The sequence below is a fragment of the Salmo salar genome, chromosome 04 (genome assembly GCF_965601325.2).
Source record: "Salmo salar chromosome 04, fSalSal1, whole genome shotgun sequence".
Lineage (NCBI taxonomy): Eukaryota > Metazoa > Chordata > Actinopteri > Salmoniformes > Salmonidae > Salmo > Salmo salar.
Window position 1 is genome coordinate 60,116,602 of NC_138294.1, and position 22,071 is coordinate 60,138,672.

The 22,071-nt window shown below is 43.4% G+C and overlaps 1 long non-coding RNA gene across 2 annotated transcripts in view; it reads right to left on the reverse strand.

The window, feature by feature from the left end:
* Positions 1-8,951: 8,951 nt before the first annotated feature.
* Positions 8,952-22,071, reverse strand: part of LOC106603614 (uncharacterized) — a 43,744-nt gene continuing 30,624 nt past the window's right edge. For both annotated transcript variants that reach the window (XR_006769645.2, XR_014392163.1), the window contains one exon: positions 8,952-9,420. This is a non-coding gene — a long non-coding RNA (uncharacterized LOC106603614). The remainder of the gene's footprint in view (positions 9,421-22,071) is intronic.

The following is a 22,071-nucleotide window of genomic DNA, read 5'->3' on the forward strand; positions in this document are numbered from 1 at the left end:
TTAGGTGGTTTAAGCATGTCCCAGTAGGACAAATTCAGACTTAGTGTAAGGGGCCAGGAGAGAGCTTAAGGCAGGTAGGGTACAGGCCGGTGCTGATGGAGGACGATAGTACCCAGCAACAGTCAACAAAAAGCTATTTGAAAGTTCAATGCTTATTAAAACCAGAAAATCTAATTGTTTGGGGACAGACTTGGTAGAGACAACCAAGCACTGAAGGTGATCCTTGGTAAAGATTGCCACTCCCCCACCTTTGGAAGATCTGTCTTGCTGAAAAGGTTTATAACCAGGAAGGTTAACATCAGTATTCAAAACACTCTTCCTTAACTACATCTCAGTAATGACCAACACATCTGGATTGGAGCTGTGAACCCACACTTTCAATTGATCCATTTTTGGTAATAAGCTTCTAGTGTTAACGTGCAGAAAACCCCGGCTTTTACGAGAGCAGAAATCAGTGAAGCAGATATCAGAGCACAAGTCAGAATTGGGGCTAGCAACAGTAGGTGGGCCAGGGTGTACATGCACATTTCCAGATATCATCAACAGTAATACAATCAAGGCATAGGACAAGGAGAGCTCTGCAGTGCTGATTTATGACATCTGAATGTGCATCAGATGGCAACAAGATCATATTGTACAGCAATTTCATCAGGTAACATGAATACAAAGCTGGCGAGAGGTGGTTAGAATAGGATGGGAGGCCAAAAGTCTATGTAACCAATAGAGAGTCAGAGTCCTGAGTGTGGGAACAAACATAGTCTGTCCCATGGTTGGGTAAAGAAAGTTTGTAGTCAACAAAGTATACAGGAGTCATGAGGCAAATAGAAAACGCACAACAAAAAAATTAAATATATAACGACTTGGGGCTAGCCATTTAAAGTTCCGAGTCACTCGCCCCAACAGAGCAAAAGCTTGGGAGAGAGGGGTGAGTGTGGTGGAGGTACCTGTACCAGACAGGGGGAGACAGGCCAGGGCAGACGATGAACAGATCGCCAGGTGGAATCCAAGCAGCAATGCAACAGGCAACGGGAGTAGGTGTCACACCCACTTGGGAGAAGCTTTTATTTCTGGAGGCAGATTTCTTGTAGAAAATGCCAGTGAATGGTCTTTGAACAGCAGGAGGGGGCTTCAGAGGACGCTTCAAAGACTCCTGACCCAAAGGCCTTTTATTTCACACCTTAGTGCTAATTGAATTTGTATCTGGTCTGTCCTTGTAAGCCTGGGAGCCTTAACTCAGCATTCAGACCCCATAAAGTAAAATATATAATTGTAATGTACTTTTTTGTTATTTTTTTCTTATTTTTTTTTTCTTCTTGGCTTTCAAAATAGCATCAGACCAAACACTACTCACTCAGTTCCAGGTTGGAACGGTGTCCTCAGGTCTCTGCTGTTTGTTGGCTAGAGCATCCTCCGTATAGCTTGGCATGAATGCATAGAATACTTCTTAGCAGTACATGTTCAGATATGTGTATGTTTGTGAACACTGATCACATACTTTACATGTATGTGTGAGTACTGTTGTTGATGGTATTGATATGTCTGTATGGAAGCCCTCTAAATAATTTGGATCTGATCCTAACACCAACAACCATTGGCCCAGTTTGTGTGTGTGGCATTTGGTCACACACAAGCTTTGTTTAAAGACAGTCGATGATTAAAGAAAGCTCTAGTCTCCAAAATGCTGGGCTGTCAGCTGCAGCCAAGGCTGTTTGACTGTATCCAATAGCTATTAAATAAACACAGGCAATACAAAAGACATCTGCTGTGTTCCAAAGGTCAGAGTAGTCTAATCGATGGTAAAGCAGCAGAAGGCCACTCTCTACAGAGGCTGTTAGATTGGATTGGACTTCATATTGGGTAAAAAATAATTCATACATCAAGAAGATATTTGATCTAAGATGATAACACATTAAACACTTCTTTCCAAAGCGGTCCTCAGTGGTAAAGCTGCATGGAGGATCCAGGTACGGTCCAGACGAGGCAGGGTGAGGGAGTTGTGTTGTGTGTATTACCACGCTCTGAGACGCTGCTCTTTCTCCCTTGACTGCAGTTAAGTTAGACAGATGAAGATTTAGACAGATGATTAATCACTTTAGACCAAGGACTGCTTTTCGTTCCCTCTATTTTTCTTCGCATCCCTCCATCTTTTCTTTCCCACTTTCTCTTCCTTATCTTTCCTCTTCTGTGGTGGAACCAGATTTTTGCGAGCTGTTGTCTCTCATTGACACTGAGTTTTGATCCTGGTGCACAGCACATTCCAACATGAACGCCTTTCCCCTCTGGAATTTACATTGATACTCACAGAATCATTAGTGTCATGTTCGATATAAGATTAATGGCTTTGCTGCATGCAGAGAGACACAAGAAATGAACTGCATTCCCACAGGCCAGAGAAGCGTCTTGACTTGTGTACGAAGATCTGAAACACCAGCTTTATGATATGATTAATGCTTACTAGAATATTATTTTTGGCATTGTTACTGATAAAGAAATAACTCAGTTTTAGTGTTTTTACTTCATCACTGCCAACCTCTAAAATGATATTCAAGCAAGGACTGGTATCAAGTGCATGGTTCTCCTCTTTGGAGGACAGCTTCCATTAAAACGAACACTTAGAAAAAAAATGGTGTCAGTTATCTGAGGAAGGGGTCAGCAACATCAAAGGGGCGATGGTTGAGTAACGCTAAACTAGCTCGACCATAAAGCGCTCGTTAAATATCCTTGAGACTGGAACCAAGGATCCATGGCCCTTTGACATGAGTTTGACAGAGCTGACCCATACCACTTCAGCCTGTGATGGAAGGCCCCAGAACGTAGTCACTCACATCTCTTCAGCCTGCCAATTGGGGATTACCACTACAGCTTCGCATTCTGCCCCAACCCCCCCAATCACCCTCCAACCTCCCAACCACTGATACCACGCAAACACTCCCTCCCCCATCCTCCCTCCAAACCGAGCATGCTACCTCAGCCTACAACAATCCGCGCTGCATCCCATGCCTCCCAGTCCCTCTGATGGTGCTGTTCTGGGCAGAGGGATTCGGGGGCCCCGTGGCTGGTGTCAACATTCCAGCCTGTCGGACGTTTTGTTGGAGGGATTTCCTGAAGGCTTTCATGCCAGCGTGGCACTTGTGATCCACAATCACTGCTGCTCTGCCTCTGCAATCACTACCCATGACAGGTGGAAAAGACCAGGGGAATTCCAGTAATGGACCCCGCAAACAATAGCTGTTCTAACCTGGCTTTCAGATACCACTCCACTCGTCCGCTATCATCAACGATCGGTCACTGTGAGGTGCTGCCTGTTTCTGCATCTAGGTTTGGACGTCTTCTTGGCAAACCTTTGGTTAAATGATTTATGTTGGATACATTTTGGCCCTATCAAGTAGTAAGGGATAGCAGATAAAGATCTCAGTGATTTAGCTACAATGTTATTGAATATGTTTTTATTTTTGAATGGTATTATTACACTGTTGGAGCTAGAAACACAACCATTTCTCAGCACCTGCAAATCTGTGTACGCAACCAATAACTTTGATTTGAACAGTCTGAGGGACAAGAACAGACTTCATTGACTAGACTACAGGATGCTTAGGATCAGGACTCCCGTTGGCCCTGGCTCCACAGCCAGTTCACTCTAGTCTATATAACAAATTGAGATCACGGCTATCAAGCAATTACATTAAGCAACACTTGGAGATGTCTTTGTCCACCCTATTAGGTACGTCGGGAACAAAGCTTTGAGATAAGTATGATCGTCTGAAACAAGGGCCTCGTTAGGAAATTAGTTAATGTTCAGAACAGTCTACATCAACTCCACAACGAAGTGTAGCTGCGTGTCCAGGCCTTTAACCTGGCTGGGAATCAGACTGGGTTATCTGAGGACAGGGAGACAGCTCTGGTAATGACCGGCTGCTGCTCAGGTCAGGCTGATCTATGAGGGAAATGTAGTGCTGCTTCTAGAAGGGACCTGTTAAAGGGAAGGCAACATAGACTGACAGAGAGAATATCTAGGGTAGGATTCTATCCAAATATTGAGGACAGATTCCTAAGAAAGACTTCAATGTCCTATCTATTTTTTTAGCAAAGTAATGTGTGATCAGAAATAATGAAACTACAGCAGAAATAGTTTTCAGATATGTTATTATCAGCCAGACAAAGATAAGAGCTCTCTGCCAGACATCTCAAATGGTTTGCTTGTGTTATTGACCTCTATGGCATTTTGGAGGAGGAGGGTGGAATGTGCTATGTACACTCACACACTTCTCTCCATCCCCTCTCTCTCTCTCTCTATTCTGTCACCTGGTTTGCATTGGGTGGGTGTCAGAGAACAGATGCCAGTTAAATGGCCTTAAGAAAGCCTGATTAGCAGCGAACAAAAAAGTGGTCTGGAGATGATTTGGACCCTGTTGATAGAACGAGGGGGAGAATCCTGGGCTGCATTCATGCATACATTTCCAAGCCTTTTCAATGGTACCGTCTTCCATATGAGATAGCTAATGGATTTGTAGTTGCTCTGTTGTTCTTGGAATATATCCACACTCGACTCTCAGCTCATGCTGTGTCAATGTGCATTTTGTTTTACATTTTAAGAATCAGAGATTATTCAGATTTGGTAAATGTGTGACTACGGTTCATTTTGTTTAGCAATGCCAGAGAAATCAAGACCTTCAGCCTGGAGGCAAATAAAATCAAGCCAAACTAACAGGTAAAAAAAAATATCCTCCCTGTTAATAGTACTGTTAGCGCCAAGGGTTCAATTGCTCACAGAATGTTTTCTCTCCCCAACCTCCCAGAGGAGTGCAGGCAGATTATTGACTGCACTGAGAGAGACTGATGGCCCATGGCTACATCAATGGGGCCGCAGTGGAGAGGGTAAAAAGCTTCAAGTTCCTAGGCGCACACATCACTGAGGACATGAAATCTTCTCACCACACCACACCAACACCGCGGTGAAGAAGGCGCACAAACTTCTACAGATGCACCATTGAGAACATTCTGTCAGGCTGCATCCCTGCCTGGTATGGCAGGGTCCATCGACCGTTTGGCTCCCCAGAGGGTGGTGCGGTCAGCCCAACGCATCACCGGGGGCACGCTGCCTGCCCTTCAGGACATTTGCAGCATCCGGTGTCGAAGGTAGGCCAAGAAGATCATTAAGGGCCTAAGTCACCCAAGCCACGGTCTATTCACTCTGCTACCATCTAGCAGACAGAGGTGCATCAGAGCCGGGACCGAGAGAGTGAGAGGCCATCAGACTGTTGAACAGCCATCACTAGCCGGCTACCTGCTCGGTATGTATATAAAGACATTGAACACTGGTCACTTCATATACTGTTAATATACTGTTGTTTAGTCAATGTGTATGTACAGTGGGGTCGGAAATGATTGACACCCTTGATAAAGATGAGCAAAAATTACTATATAAAATAAATAATTTAAATACTGAGCTATTTGTATGATCAAATAAATTCTGAAATTATATTATTTTATACTAATACAATTGCTCAGTGAAATAGATTTTTAACAAGTTATATATTTATTTCTCAAAAAAGAAGGGGTCAAAATTATTGAATCCCCTGTTTCAATACCTAACCTTGCAAGGATAGCGGCACTGAGCATTTTCCTAAAATGAATTATGAGTTGGAGAACACGTTGGGAGGGATGGAGGACCATTCCTCCATACAGAATGCTTCCAGATCCTTAATATCCTTCATCTGCGCATATGGACTGCCCTCTCAAATTCAAACCATATATTTTCAATGGGTTTCAAGTCTGGAAACTGAGATGGCCATTGCAAAATGTAGATTTTTGCAGCCAATTAACAATTCATTTAGATTTTTTCTTGGGGTTATTGTCTTGCTGGAAGATCCACTTGTGGCCAAGTATCAGCCTCCTGGCAGAGGCAACCCGGTTTCTGGCTAAAATGTCCTAGGTACTGGGTAAAGTTCATTAAGCTGTTGACCTTAACAAGGGCCCCAGGACCAATGGAAGCAAAATAGCCACATAACATCAACGATCCACCACTATATTTTACAGTAGGTATGGGATTCTATTCTGCTTATGCATTCTAATTTTGACGCCAACCCCACCACTGGTGTGTGTGGCCAAATATATCTATTTTCATGTAATCTGACCAAAGCACTGCTTCTAATCCAAGTGCCAATGCCGTTTAGCAAACGGTAGGCGTTTACATTCGTTTGATGACATGAAAATAGAGCTCTTTGGCCACGCACACCAGTGGAAAGAAAGGGAAGAGCATTGGGCATTTGATCCTCTGCCATCAGAGGGAGAGAGAGAGGGAGGGAGAGAGAGAGGAGAAAGAGTGAGTGTGAGAGAGAGATAGAAGAGAGAGAGAAAGCTGCAGAGGGCACATGATGGTCCTTGTCTCACATGAAAGGATCTAGTTGTTCTATCGTCGTCAGCTCTTTCTGAATACCCCTTTTGAAGCCCTTTTGATTTGGATATGCCGTGTTTATTTGTTTGTTTTTTGGCTCAAGTTTGCTTGTGGCTGTTATTTCTCATCTCTCCTCCGACATGCATGACGTGCTTGAATGGAGTGTTTAGATTGGAATGTATGAAGAAGAAAATACAGGAATACATCTGGAGTAAGTCTCGTACGTTCTCTATTATTGAAGTGGCACTGATCCTTTTCATAACATTATCAGGTATGTATTACTGATGGTCAGCAAGCACTGGCAGACTCCATTTGTTTTGGTTCAAATCTTGGTCTAATTGTGAGGCAAATCTCTTCTGCCAGAACCAATTACCAGACTTATGATTGTTGTTGCTAATAAAAAGAGCAATGACTCGGGAAAACAACTTTTTAAAACTCTGACTTCACAGGACGGGCCTCATCGCCAAACTGCCGCATTTCCTCCAACACATGCCTGAGCAATGTCTTTCCTCCGCCAGCACATATTGCTAAGGACCATCCATGCGCAGCTCCCCTCCACCCACCAAATGCCCCCACCTCTCCCCCACCCCCGCCTGCCAAACACAGCCAAGAGGAAATGTCTGACAGACATCAAATCCACAGGCATTCCTAGTCTCTCAATGAAAATACCCTAGAGGGAAGACAACTGAGCCTGGGCATTCAAAAGATACTGTAGAAAACAAGGAAACAATCCATGTCTTTCTTTTAATATTATTATATATACTGCTCAAAAAAATAAAGGGAACACTTAAACAACACATCCTAGATCTGAATGAAAGAAATAATCTTATTAAATACTTTTTTCTTTACATAGTTGAATGTGCTGACAACAAAATCACACAAAAATAATCAATGGAAATCCAATTTATCAACCCATGGAGGTCTGGATTTGGAGTCACACTCAAAATTAAAGTGGAAAACCACACTACAGGCTGATCCAACTTTGATGTAATGTCCTTAAAACAAGTCAAATTGAGGCTCAGTAGTGTGTGTGGCCTCCACGTGCCTGTATGACCTCCCTACAACGCCTGGGCATGCTCCTGATGAGGTGTCGGATGTACTCCTGAGGGATCTCCTCCCAGACCTGGACTAAAGCATCCGCCAACTCCTGGACAGTCTGTGGTGCAACGTGGCGTTGGTGGATGGAGCGAGACATGATGTCCCAGATGTGCTCAGTTGGATTCAGGTCTGGGGAACAGGCGGGCCAGTCCATAGCATCAATGCCTTCCTCTTGCAGGAACTGCTGACACACTCCAGCCACATGAGGTCTAGCATTGTCTTGCATTAGGAGGAACCCAGGGCCAACCGCACCAGCATATGGTCTCACAAGGGGTCTGAGGATCTCATCTCGGTACCTAATGGCAGTCAGGCTACCTCTGGCGAGCACATGGAGGGCTGTGCGGCCCCCCAAAGAAATGCCACCCCACACCATGACTGACCCACCGCCAAACCGGTCATGCTGGAGGATGTTGCAGGCAGCAGAACGTTCTCCACGGCGTCTCCAGACTCTGTCACGTCTGTCACATGTGCTCAGTGTGAACCTGCTTCATCTGTGAAGAGCACAGGGCGCCAGTGGCGAATTTGCCAATCTTGGTGTTCTCTGGCAAATGCCAAACGTCCTGCACGGTGTTGGGCTGTAAGCACAACCCCCACCTGTGGACGTCGGGCCCTCATACCACCCTCATGGAGTCTGTTTCTGACCGTTTGAGCAGACACATGCACATTTGTGGCCTGCTGGAGGTCATTTTGCAGGGCTCTGGCAGTGCTTCTCCTGCTCCTCCTTGCACAAAGGCGGAGGTAGCGGTCCTGCTGCTGGGTTGTTGTCCTCCTACGGCCTCCTCCACGTCTCCTGATGTACTGGCCTGTCTCCTGGTAGCGCCTCCATGCTCTGGACACTACGCTGACAGACACAGCAAACCTTCTTGCCACAGCTCGCATTGATGTGCCATCCTGGATGAGCTGCACTACCTGAGCCACTTGTGTGGGTTGTAGACTCCGTCTCATGCTACCACTAGAGTGAAAGCACCGCCAGCATTCAAAAGTGATCAAAACATCCGCCAGGAAGCATAGGAACTGAGAAATGGTCTGTGGTCCCCACCTGCAGAACCACTCCTTTATTGGGGGTGTCTTGCGAATTGCCTATAATTTCCACCTGTTGTCTATTCCATTTGCACAACAGCATGTGAAATGTATTGTCAATCAGTGTTGCTTCCTAAGTGGACAGTTTGATTTCACAGAAGTGTGATTGACTTGGAGTTACATTGTGTTGTTTAAGTGTTCCCTTTATTTTTTGGAGCAGTGTATATATATTTTTTAACCTAGAGCAGTTGTTTCCCTTCCTCTCCATGTGATGGCCTCTGCTAGTTCTTTCTCTATTGTTCCTTTGTGCTCTACTCACTAATGCTCTACTGACCTTTCACCTTCCTTTTTTCCCCCAGTGCTGGGTTGGTATTGGAGCTGGACTCGCTGCACTGCCTCCTGCCTTTATGCACATAGATCATTTCCTGTGGACCTCTCGGCCCTTTCTCTGTCTGACAGTGACTCTAATCCCCTTGGCTGTATACTGCAGCTCACTGCAGCTCCAGTGCCGGCCCTATCACTCTGCCCCAGCCCCAACCCCCTTTTCCAGGTATCCACATTGCTCTCCAGCTGGAAATAACCACTGCCTACACCCGGACCCAACCCCCGTCAACCCAACTGTTATGCGGAGGGGAACAGGGAAACCCAAGAGCAGACTCAGACGAGGAGACTGGGATGAAGTAACCAAGGTATTTATTGCAACACAGGGGAAGATGGTGTGCAGGCCAGGGGAAGCTCGGGCGGGTTGCAGGAAACCGGGTGCAGAGGCTGAGGCTGGAGCGAGAGGGGTTGGGACAGGGTAAGCAGGCCCGGAGGGGAATCCAAGGGAGTAGTAGAGTGGGGAATCCAGGGCAGAGTAGCAGGATGAGGAGACATGGGACTGGAGACAGGAACCAGAGCGGGCAGAACTGTAGCGGAGAGGAAAACCGTATCAGGCAAGGAAAACAGGCACAACAGGATCTAAATAGTAACAAACGGCTAGAACCGTAGACTGACTGAGCAGAGATTACGATCTGGCAGTGTGGAAGTGGCAGGACTGAGTATTTGCAGAGGTCTTGATTATGGAACAGGTTGCAGCTGGTGGGGGATCTGCTCTAACTCAGCACACCTGTCTCCACCCACACAATCACACACACACACACAGAGAGGGAGAGAGCACTGGGGGAGTTGCGGCAGGTCAAGGAGACACAGGATGAGCAGTAGAGGGCGTGGCAGGAGCAGCTGTAACACCAACACTGGGTGAGCAAGAAAAATGTACCCATTAGGATGTGGTTCTGACATCTGTGTATGTGTGTGTGGGTGAAAAGAGAGAAAGAGAGAGAGAGTTAGAGTAAAGAGAAACAGGGTCTGCACATTCCACTGTACTCTCGTCTCTGTACAGCCATCTTTGCCTCTTCGGTCATGACATCACTTAGGTTCAACTGAAAAAGTGGATGGATCTGCTAAAGAACATGGAATCCCCCTGTTTACTAGGTGAGCAAGACATGACATCTCCCAGAGAGATATAACTCCTCTCTCAGCCCATGAACACCAACCCCTAAAAAAAGTTATCTGATTCACAGTTAACTAGTATATGCAAACAATATAACCCGGTACAGAAACACATGAACTCTGTATAGGCTAATCTACAGTGACATGTTAATGCTACAGCAGCTCCCTTCCCTCTCAGTGAGAGAGGGTTTCCCCAGCATGGGGCGGCAGGGTGTGGTACAATGCCTGATTTACTGCCACCCTAATGTGGAGCAGAGCTCAAAGAGAGACTCAAGGGGGGCCTGGGATGCACCCTAACCCCGTTCCCCTTCCCTCTTCTTCTCCTCACTCTCTCTCTTCATCTGAGAGAACACTAACACTGGTCAGCAGTGGCAGAGTTCCCCTACTGTAATGCATTAGGCTGGTGTCAGGTGCCTAGAGCCAACACATGGCTATTCTAGGTCAGCTTGTTCGTTTACTTTGGGTAGTTGATCAATGAAATAAGGACGTTGGGCCTCTGAACGCTGACAGACGGCAAGGTCAAAGAGATGTGTTTGTTTGTGTGTGAAATACATCAATGAATTATCGAAGTACACACACAGGATCTTAATTTGAGCCAGTTTGCTACAGCAGGAAAATAATCCTGCAGCAACAGGAAATGTTCATTATTATGTGGATTATAATTAATCAATTTATTTTGTAGGAGTTGATACATTTTACATTAGGGCAAATCAAGTCTGATATTTTAAAGTGGAAATTGCTAACTTTAGAGGCCTTTTTAAACCTTGAATAAACTACAAGTTTGCATTTCCTGCTGTGCTCAGCAACAAAAGAGTGATCAAATTAAGATCCTACATCTGTATCCATGTTTTAATGTAAACCTTGTCCTTTTTTCTAATAGCATCCACGTAATGTACACAGAGAGATTCGATAGAGGCTTTGATATAGCCTATGCTGTAAACATTTAAACCGCCAATTAAAACCATACTTCATTTCACACACGATTTGTTTATGGTGGGTAATGCTGGAGTCACACACCAATCCATGCAATCTTCCTCGTCTCTTCATCCATCTGCTGTGACAGCTAAACTCAGCGCCGCACAAAGATGGACCAAATATTTACTCTCCTTATTGTTCCTTGTGGTGGCCTCCTCCTCCTCTCCTCTGACTCTCTCTCAGCAGGAGGGAATCATAGGTTTATTTCAGGAATCATGAACAAACGCTATTTGGCAAGAGTGCTTGCTTGACTCCTTTCCTTGTGTTTTTATTCTCTTTATGTCATAACACCTCTTATAACTGTACTTCCAGTTCAATGGTGTTATGTTAAAACTGTGTATTGCTGTGGTTATCCAGTTCAAAATATTCATACATCCATACGTAGATAACACTATGTTTGAGATAGTTGGCATAATAGAAGAAAGCAGCTTAACCGAGAGGAGAAATGTTATAGCATAATTCATCTTCACAAAACTAATTATTCTCCAGTTTCCAAGTATCAAATCTGTTTCCAAGTATTGCAGAAATGCTAATTGGAAGAGTTTTGACTTGTTTTCCCAAAAGAGACATAGAATTGATAGAAAAACCCAGACTGTTGGTAGGGACGTATAAAACATGTAATCTCCATGGCAACTGAAACACTTCAAGATGGCCATTCAGTAAGGAGAATTCATAATTACATGACCTGCCATGACCACCTCTCCTCAAAGACCCTCATCCTGAAGAGACTGCTCTGAAAGCTGGGCACATCAGAGGACATTACTGCCACCAAATATTGCAGCGAACACAGGAAATACACAGACTATTCTGGCATTTTCAGATGTGTCAATTGCTCGAGAAACATTTACATGAACCGTATTCTAAAATGCCTGCAATCAATTCTGGACTCAACTCAGTTCAAATCTAGAATAATTTGGTTTCTATTTTTTCTTTGCGATTGCACAAATGATTGTAAAGAGTGCGATGGGATCATTAAATGCCAGGAAGAATTATACTGGTGGGACCATTCTGAACAAAACAAACAGAGATCTCATCTACTTCTGAGCAAAACATAACACTTCAACTCCATAACACTTTTTCTTCTAAATAGTTTCCTTTCAAGTGTTTGTGCACTTCACTGGAATAAAGGATAAGGCCTCATTTCATAGGGAGTTCACAAAATCATTTTAATTGACTAAATATTTCCCAATAATATACTCTCCTCCGCAAAGACCTCAATAAATCAGATTTTTTTTGTCTCGCCCATTTCCTCTTTTCTTTCCTAACAGCAATTGGAGGACAGCCAGCCACAGGGGGGATTGTTTCCCTATGACCCAGAGTCATAGCATTTAATGTTGGCCTGAGATGTAGCCTTAGCCTAGTGGTCAACTCCCCTCACAACAAAGAGGCTTTATTGGAGTCATCTCCCTGCAGGGAGTTTCTCCTTTTATATTGGGAGAGCTGAGATTAGCTGGTCTGGCCACTGTCCTTTTGTCCTGTTGTAGTTACAAGGTGAGGGCTAACCTAACCCTAACCCAACAGGCTCTGAGGGGTCAGTCCAACCCAGCAGGGTGGCACAGTGGCAAGCCAACACATTCCTCCTAGTTGGGTTCTATAGGCTGGGGTTGTGGCTGAAAGTAACCATCTCTGGTTACTGATCAAAGTCAGGTCTGGTCCCCAGTCAGGCCTGTCCATGGCACACAGCATGAGAGAGGCAGCAGAGTCACACTGAGACGCTCAGAAAAACCCAGGTGTGCCTGAGTTTGTCAGCTGACTACAGATTTACTTGAAACAAACACAGCATATGTGTGTGTGTATGTGTGTATATGTCAGGGTTTGAGTGTTTGCGTCAGGGTTTGTGTGTGTATATGTATGTGTGTGTGTGTCTGTGAGAGAGAGAGCGAGAGAGAAAGAGACTCTGCCAGACAGTGGAACAAGCAACAGATCAGAAACTCCTCGACATTTTGGTCAATGGCATTAAGAAAAGCCTTCATTTAAGCCCCATTCATACCTGGTTCTAACTTGCGTCCTTTGTCCTGATCTTGTACACATTCTGATTGTGCCCACATTTTTAGACAGGTGTAAACAATCAAAAGATACATTGTGATCTGATTGTAATCAGATTATCCTGCCCACCTCTGTAGGTAGTCAGACACGCATTGTGTTTGGATATCTTACAAGTGTAAATCATAATTATTCCATTCTCTAAACTCATTGACAGGTGGCACCATTGACTGATTACATCAATATGTGTATTACAATAAATAAATATTATTTTGAAAGAATTGCTGTGATATAACATACATAAGGGAGGTAACAATGCAGACATAGTGGATGGTTAACAGACACATTTTAATACCATGTGTAGACACATTTCTGAAAATGTGGGCACATTCAGAATGTGCCCACAAGATCAGGACAAAGGACTCATGTTAGCACCAAGTATAAATGGGGCTAGAATTTCAGTCTCTCTGGCAGCGCTTGACTGCACTGTTACATCATGCACGGTGAATTAGTGACTTATTATTACTTGCAAAGGGAGGTGACCCGGTGTCAGAGTCAGACAGACAGCCACATTCAGCCCTGAGATTTAGCTGTAGCCTCTGTGGTTAACTCTGATCACAGAGGGTCACATCAAGGCCATCCCACATACACAATACAATGAAACACTGAAGTACCCACATGTGGTATTCAGTAGTAAGAACAGGTGTTTTAACTATATCTCTTCTAGACTGAACAGCGGTCATGTGCTTGTGAAGGTGGTTACAAACACAAACATCTCAAGGATTTTTTTGTGGGTCTTTGAACAGAGCCCCAGCCCAAGGCCAGAGACAGCCAGTCAGGATGGTTGCTGAAGGCCCATCCCCTCTGCAGCTCTGTTCTGTGGGGAGGATGCCCAAACCACACCAGAGCTCTGTGTTCTATCAGTCACTTTGAATTACCTCTCTCAACATCACCAGGCCAGGGGATGGGGGCTGTAGGCTGGGGGCTGTGTGTCCATCCACAGGGCCTGGGAAAACTCAGCAGACCCTTGGTGTCTGGGCACAGAGGCTAGGTTGACCTAATGATCAGATTGAGAGCCAGTGGGGCTGAATAGTTGCACTTCAATAGCTCTAGCCTCCTGTGGTAGCACACAGATACTGGCAAACCTATAATCAACATGAACAGCCAAAACACTATCAGATCATTTGTTATACTCAAATTTCCCATTGGCTGTGCTAGCTAGGTTGGTTAAAACTGCACCAGGGGGTAAATTCCCTGTAAACTCCCCTAGGTTGACCCTTCCCACCGCCCGCAACCACATGGATATCCAAAGGGTGGTGCGATTAGCCCAACGCCCCGTTGGGGGCATACTGCCTGCCTTCCAGGACATCTACAGATACCGGTGTCACAAGAAGGCCAAGAATATCATCAAGGACCTCAGCCACTTGAACTACGGCCTGTTCATCCTCCTACCAGTCGGAGACAGTACAGATGCGTCAAAGCTGGGACTGAGAGACTGATAAACAGCGTCTATCTCCAGACCATCACACTGTTAAACAGTCATCACTATCCGGCCTCCGCTCAGTACTCTACCCTGCACCTTAGAGACTGCTGTCCAATGTACAGAGAGTCATTAAACACTGGTCACTTTAATAATGGTTACCCACTTAATATGTTTAAACTGTATTCTAGTCATGGCTCATCCTATATACAGTGCCAAGTATTCATGAACTAAGACTTATTCCATATTTTGTTGTGTACAGCCTGAATTCAAAATGGACTAAATATCTATATTTTTTCTCACAAACAGTACCCCATAATGACAAGGTGAAAACATGTTTTTAGAAATGTTTGCTAATTGATTGAAAATTAAATGCAGAAAGTAGGTAACTATTCACACCCCTGAGTCAATACTTTGTAGAAGCACCTTTGGCTGTGATTACAGCTTTGAGTCATCTTGGGTATGTCTGTATAAACTCTACACACCTGGATTTGGGGATTACTCAAGCTCTGTTAAATTACATGGGGAGTGGCAGGGAACAGCAATCTTCAAGTCTTTCCACAGATTTTCAATGAGATTCAAGTCTGGGTTTTGGCTGGGCCACACAGGGACATTTTAGTTCTGAAGACATTCCAGCGTTGCTTTGGCTGTAAGCTTCAAGATTGTTTTGATCATGCAGACTGGGATATGTTCAGAGAAGCTTCAGAAAACAATATCTACACATATACCAATACGGCGAATGAGTTTATCAGGAAGTGCATAGGAGTTGTTGTACCCACTGTGACTATTAAAACCTACCCCAACCAGATAGATGGATAGATGGGAGCTTTCGAGCAAAACTGAAAGTGTGAACCACCGCATTTAACCAGGGCAAAAAGACTGGGAATATGGAAGAATACAAACAGTGTAGTTATTCCCTCCGCAAAGCAATCAAGCGGGCTAAACGTCGATATAGGGATAAAGTTGAGTCCCAGTTCAACGGCTCAGACACGAGACTGTACAGTGAGGGAAAAAAGTATTTGATCCCCTGCTGATTTTTTACGTTTGCCCACTGACAAAGAAATGATCAGTCTATAATTTTAATGGTAGGTTTATTTGAACAGTGAGAGACAGAATAACAACAAAAAAATCCAGAAAAACACATGTCAAAAATGTTATAAAATTATTTGCAATCACGGATTAGAAAAGGAAAACCAGCCACATCGCAGACACTGATGTCTTGCTTCCGGACAAGCTGAACACCTTCTTCACTCGCTTTGAGGATAATACAGTGCCACCGACGTACTTTAAGACAGTCAATTCGGAAAATGTCAAGAATTTTGAAAGTTGCTTCAAGTGCAGTCGCAAAAACCATCAAGCCCAAATAAATGCTTCACAGAGTTCAAGTAACAGACACATCTCAACATCAACTGTTCAGAGGAGACTGCGTGAATCAGGCCTTCATGGTCAAATTGCTGCAAAGACACCACTACTAAAGGATACCAATAAGAGAAAGAGACTTGCTTGGACCATGAAACAAGAGCAATGGACATTAGACCGGTGGAAATCTGTGCTTTGGTCTGATGAGTCCAAATTTGAGACACAGAGTAGGTGAACGGATGATCTCTGCATGTGTGGTTCCCACCGTGAAGCATGGAGGAGGAGGAGTGATGGTGTGGGGGTGCTTTGCCCTGTCAGTGATTTATTTACAATTCAAAGCACACTTAAACAGCATGGCTACCACAGCATTCTGCAGCAATACGCAATCCCATCCGGTTTGCGCTTAGTGGGACTATCATTTGTTTTTCAACACAACAGTGACGCAACACACCTGCAAGCTGTGTAAGGACTATTTGACCAAAAAGGAGAGTGATGGAGTGCTGCATCAGATGACCTGGCCTCCACAATCAACCGACCTTAACCCAATTGGGATGAGTTGGACCGCAGAGGGAAGGAAAAGCAGCCAACAAATACTCAGCGTATGTGGGAACTCCTTCAAGACTGTTGGAAAAGCATTCCAGGTGAAGCTGTTTGAGAGAATGTCAAGAGTGTGCAAAGCTGTCATTAAGGCAAAGGGTGGCTACTTTGAAGAATCTCAAATATAAAATATATTTTGATTTGTTTAACACTTTTTTGGTTACTACATGATTCCATATGTGTTATTTCATAGTGCTGATGTCTTAACTATTATTCTACAATGTAGAAAATAGTAAAAATAAAGAGAAACACTTGAATGAGTAGGTGTGTCCAAACCTTTGACTGGTGCTGTACTTTATGCCTCATCACAATTATATCTCGGAGATCTATGGACAGTTCTTTGGACTTCATGGTACAGTTTCTGCTCTGACATGCACTTTCAACTGTGGGACTTTATAAAAACAGGTGTGTTTATTTCCAAATCATGTCCAAACAATTGAATTGGCCACAGGTGGACTCCAATAAAGATGTAGTGACAAGGAAATTAGATGCACCTGAGCTCAATATGGAGTGTCATAGCAAACAGGTGTGAATACTTATGTAAATTAGATATTTATGTATTTTTTCTTCACATACTGTCTACACACACCATTCACATATATACACTGAGTGTACAAAACATTAGCAACACCTTCCTAATATTGCCCTCAGAATAGTCTCAATTCGTTGGGGCATGCACTCTACAAGGTGTCGAAAGCGTTCCACAGGGATGCTGGCCCATGTTGACATCAATGCTTTGCACAGTTGTGTCAAGCCGTCTGGATGTCCTTTGGGTGGTGGACCATTCTTGATACACACAGGAAACTGTTGAGTGTGAAAAACCCAGCCGCATTGCTGTTCTTGACACACTCAAACCAGGGCGCCTGGCACCTACTACCATACTCCATTCAAAGGCACTTCAATCTTTTGTCTTGCCCATTCACCCTCTGAATGGCACACATACACAGTCGATGTCTCAATTGTATCAAGGCTTAAAAATGATTCTTTATCCTGTCTCTTCCCATTCATCTACACTGATTGAAGTGGCGACAGGTGACATCAATAAGGGATCATAGCTTTTACCTGGATTCACCTGGTCAGTCTATGTTATGGAAAGGGCATATGTTTCTAATGTTTGTACACTCAGTGTATATATTCATATTCCAGACTCTGGTCCGGAAGCTAATTTCCTGCAATTCTATCCATTTTGCCATGGGGTTTTGTACTGTGTATTAAAATACTGCATTCTTGATTTAGCTCAATCTATTATTTCTACTACTGTACATTGCATTATAGTTACACTGTTTATATACACCACATATTTATTTATTTACAGGATTCTTGACATAGCTCATTCTAAAATATCTACTGCTGTACATGCCATTCTTAGTATAGCTTGTGTAAATTAATCCGAAGTATATACATTTAGACTACCTTTGGATTATTGTTACATTTGGGCTCCCGAGTGGCGCAGCGGTCTAAGGCACTGCATCTCAGTGCAAGAGGTATCACTACAGTCCCTGGTTTGAATCCAGGCTGTATAACATCCGGCTGTGATTGGGAGTCCCATTGGGCAGCACACAATTGGCCCAGTGTCGTCCGGGTTTGGCCAGGGTAGGCCGTCATTGTAAATAAGAATTGGTTCTTAACTGACTTGCCTACTTAAATAAAAACATTGCTATTTCAATTGTTAATTGGATTCGTTCTGACATTCCTTGATAATTTTGTATTATTTGTGTACTTGTTTGACATTATACTGCATTGTTACGAGCTAGTAACATAAGCATTTCGCTGCATCCGCTATAACTGAACAGCGGCCTGCGTTCACGGAATTGTGCTCTGCTGCCTGGGGCCTGTTGTGTTGCTAAAGACACAGCTAATTGGTGTCATCAAACCAAATGTATGGGTTCTAATGGTCTGGTAGAAATTATGCCTTGTAAATCAGGCAGGGCGGGAGGAGAAGAATGTTATCCCTGCATGACATGGCAGGCGTTCAGAATATTCAGAAAGTTTTCGAGAGGAACGTTGGAAACCGCAACCTGAATGACATCATTCTGCTGTAAAACTGGATCGACATTTGTTTGAGTTGAGTGTGCATGTACGATTCACAAGAAGCCCTTTTTGGGGATATGTGTTTCTTTTCTGAACGCTGTAATGGAAAGAGTTTACTTCCTTGTGGCTAGACTCAGTGTGATTGTGTTGCTGTGTGGTTATAGCCAGATGGCTAGAGTCAGTGTGTCTGTTTGAGTCTATTGGTGGGTAAAAGGCATGTGTTAAGTACATTACAGTAGATACAGTGCCTTCAGAAAGTATTCACACTCCTTGACATTTTCCACATTTTGTTTTACAGCCTGAATTTAAAATGGATTAAATTGAGATTGTGTCACTGATCTACACACAATACCCCATAATGTCAAAGTCGAAAGTATTCAATCCTTTAGTTATGGCAAGCCTAAATCAGTTCAGGAGTACAAATTTGCTTAACGAGTCACATAATAAGTTGCATGGGCTCACTCTCTGTGCAATAATAGTGTTTTACAGGATTTGACTAACCCATCTCTGTACCCCACACATACAATTATCTGTAAGGTCCGTAAGTCGAATAGTGAATATCAAGCACAGATTCAACCACAAAGACCAGGGATGTTTTCCTATGGTATGCAAAGAAGGGCACCTATTGGCAGATGAGTAAAAAAAAGCAGACATTAAATATCCCTTTGAGCATGGTGCAATTAGTAATTTTACACTTTGGATGGTGTATCGATACACCCCGTCACAACAAAGATACTAGAACACTTCCTAAATCAGTTGCCGGTTGGATGGATCAACAACATGAAGTTACTCCACAATACTAACATAAATGACAGAGTGAAAAGAAGGAAGCCTGTACAGAATAAAAATATTAATCCCATAAAACACGCATCCTGTTTACAATAAGGCAGTAAAGTACTACTGCAAAAAATGTAGTGTTATGTTTGGGACAAATCCAACACAACACATCCAACACAAAATATGAAGAGTATCACTCTTCATATTTTCAAGAATGGTGGTGGCTGCATCATGTTATGGGTATTTTTGTAATCGGCAAGGATTAAGGTGTTTTTTAGGATACAAATAAATGGAATAGAGCTAAGCACAGGCAAAATCCTAGCGGAAAACCTGTTTCAGTCTGCTTTCCAACAGACACTGGGGGAAATAATGTACCTTTCAGGAGGACAATAACCTTAAACACAAGGCCAAATATATACTGGAGTTGCTTACCAAGTTGACATTGACTCAGGGAGTTGATTACTTACAGTACATTCGGAAAGTATTCAGACCCCTTCCCTTTTTCCACATTTTGTTACGTTACAGTCTTATTATAAAATTGATTAAATAAAAACATTTAAATGGGAAAGTTTATTTCTGGAGCTCACCATAAGTTGTGTTTTGGGAGCTGCTTACCGTCTGCACTCGGGCTCTGTATGTGGGTGTGTCTGTATATGTGGATCGTTCGTCCGTTGGATCAGCATGGGTTGATGGACACCTCCAGCAGAATTTTATTCTGACATATGCCATGGGCTAGGGCATCTCGAAGATATTCCCTACAGTCCTACACTGGACTGATGGCAGATTTTAGGAAAGGGATATGGACACCAGAGTTTTCAAGGTGGTAATTCAGCCATTCTGCGGCTCTGGGGGAGTTTTCTATACGGCCTGCCGATTGCGGGCTAAACTGAAATGAGGTGCGTCGGCCATGGAGCTGGCAGATATGTTCACATTTGGTTAGATTTACCAGTTTTATTTAGATGGAAGATGGAAGCTAAATGCGGTAGATCTATAGCTAGCTAACGTTAGCATAGAGGTAGTAAGCTAGCTCTTTCAGTTACCCAGTTCACTTCCATGCCAGTGATAATGCTGGTACTGCTGGCTGTTTGAGATGCTTTAGAAGCCACGTTAATGGTAGGGACAGCATACACTTTGAGAAACAACTTCTTGCTGAAGCCCTACTTCCATTGTTGATAGCCGTGGAAGTTCTCAGGGTTGAAATGTACCCCGCAGATTGACAAGTAGACACCCAATTTGCCCGCCTCCATCTCACAAATGTATCCCGCTTTTTACGTTTTTCATTCACTGTGTGACGCTGACCCCAGGGCGTTGTTAGAGCTGATTTGGAGAAAACCGATAGTTTGAAGGCATGTATGACAGAAAGAGTATCTGGTTAACATGGAGACGGCCTGATTCACTGACTAAACGTCTCGTCAAAGAGATCACATTTATTTTGTGAGAGAGCAATCAATACAGGGTAACCAAATTGCTTCAGAAGATAATAAACCATGTTTCTTGTTACTATTACTTTCTAGCATGTCAGTCTAGCTTACAGAGTAGCTAGCTAGCTAACTAGCCCACTAGCTTTGTAGCTGTGGATTGCACACCTTCCTGTTTAGCTAGCTAAGTAACTGGTGGATGTTTTCATTTTGAAACCAACTTTCACCTTCACAAATGCTGTTTACATTGATATCCATACTGAATGAAGCAGTTAAGTGACCTCATAGGCACCCTTAACTCTTTCAGTTAATTTAAGGAGGAAATTCATCTTTAAATGTTTTGTGTGACTGACTTACAGTTAAGGAAACTTTTTAAAGGAAAAGATAAGGGGGCAATTAACTTAAAGGGTTTTATGCAACCGGCCCAGACACTCAAGTATGCAGCTGGTACCACTCAACCTAGGATCCGAGTCAGGGTTGTGTGTTGACATAAGGCTCAGTAAAATAAGCCTACTTTATTTATAATGCTGCTCGGACAGGACGATGAGGATGATGTTCATAATGAGTGTACCATTTCTCAAGAAATGTGTGTCCTACACGTCAGGGGTCAGTTGCAACAGTTGGGCATTAAAAAATTGGTCTTAAATGCTAGGTTGGGTGCAGCTACTGTACGTCTGACATGGATAAGAATTTACACCTGTTGCACCAACCAAAAATAAGTTGAAGTCCGGCGTAAGCAATGAGCGTTCATGAGATTTGATGCTTCATAATGATGGTTGCTAGGCAGCACCCATTACTAGGCTGTTACCATCCTCGTGGCAGTTCTAAACTTTGCGAGGCATGTCCCGTCACTTCGCAAAGCCTACCACTATGCATGCACGTTTTTTTACCACAACTGGACAATCAATAATTACTGATGGATGGTATATCACTGAATTACCAAAATATTGGAATAAAGTAGGCTAATGCCATTGAAGGAATATATCATATTGTTGCTTACTGAAACTGCCAAAGTCATTCAACCGTTTTAATAACTTTAAAGCAATAGCCGTGTATGGTCAAGTATAATTTCATGATGATAATCTTTAGTCTAGTTTGCTCGTCTAACAGTGTTATCAGAACATATATAACAGGCGGATTATTTAGCTCTTCACTCGTGTAGTAGCCTAGGCTATATACCGACTAAAACCCTTTGACTTGTCCGATAATCAATCAATGTGATTTCTTTTCACTGAATCTCCATCCTTATATTTGGTTATTTGACTCGTCTGGGCAAATGAGTGGAGATGGCAGCTCATCTATTCTTTACTAATTCATGTCTGATCAGACACATTTAGTATGCTATAATGTAGCATAAATTAAGTGTATTATTTTTGCTATTCTCGAAAAGCCTGCGGAGGTTGTGAAATATGAAAAGGAGACATCATTTTAAAAATACAGATTACTAT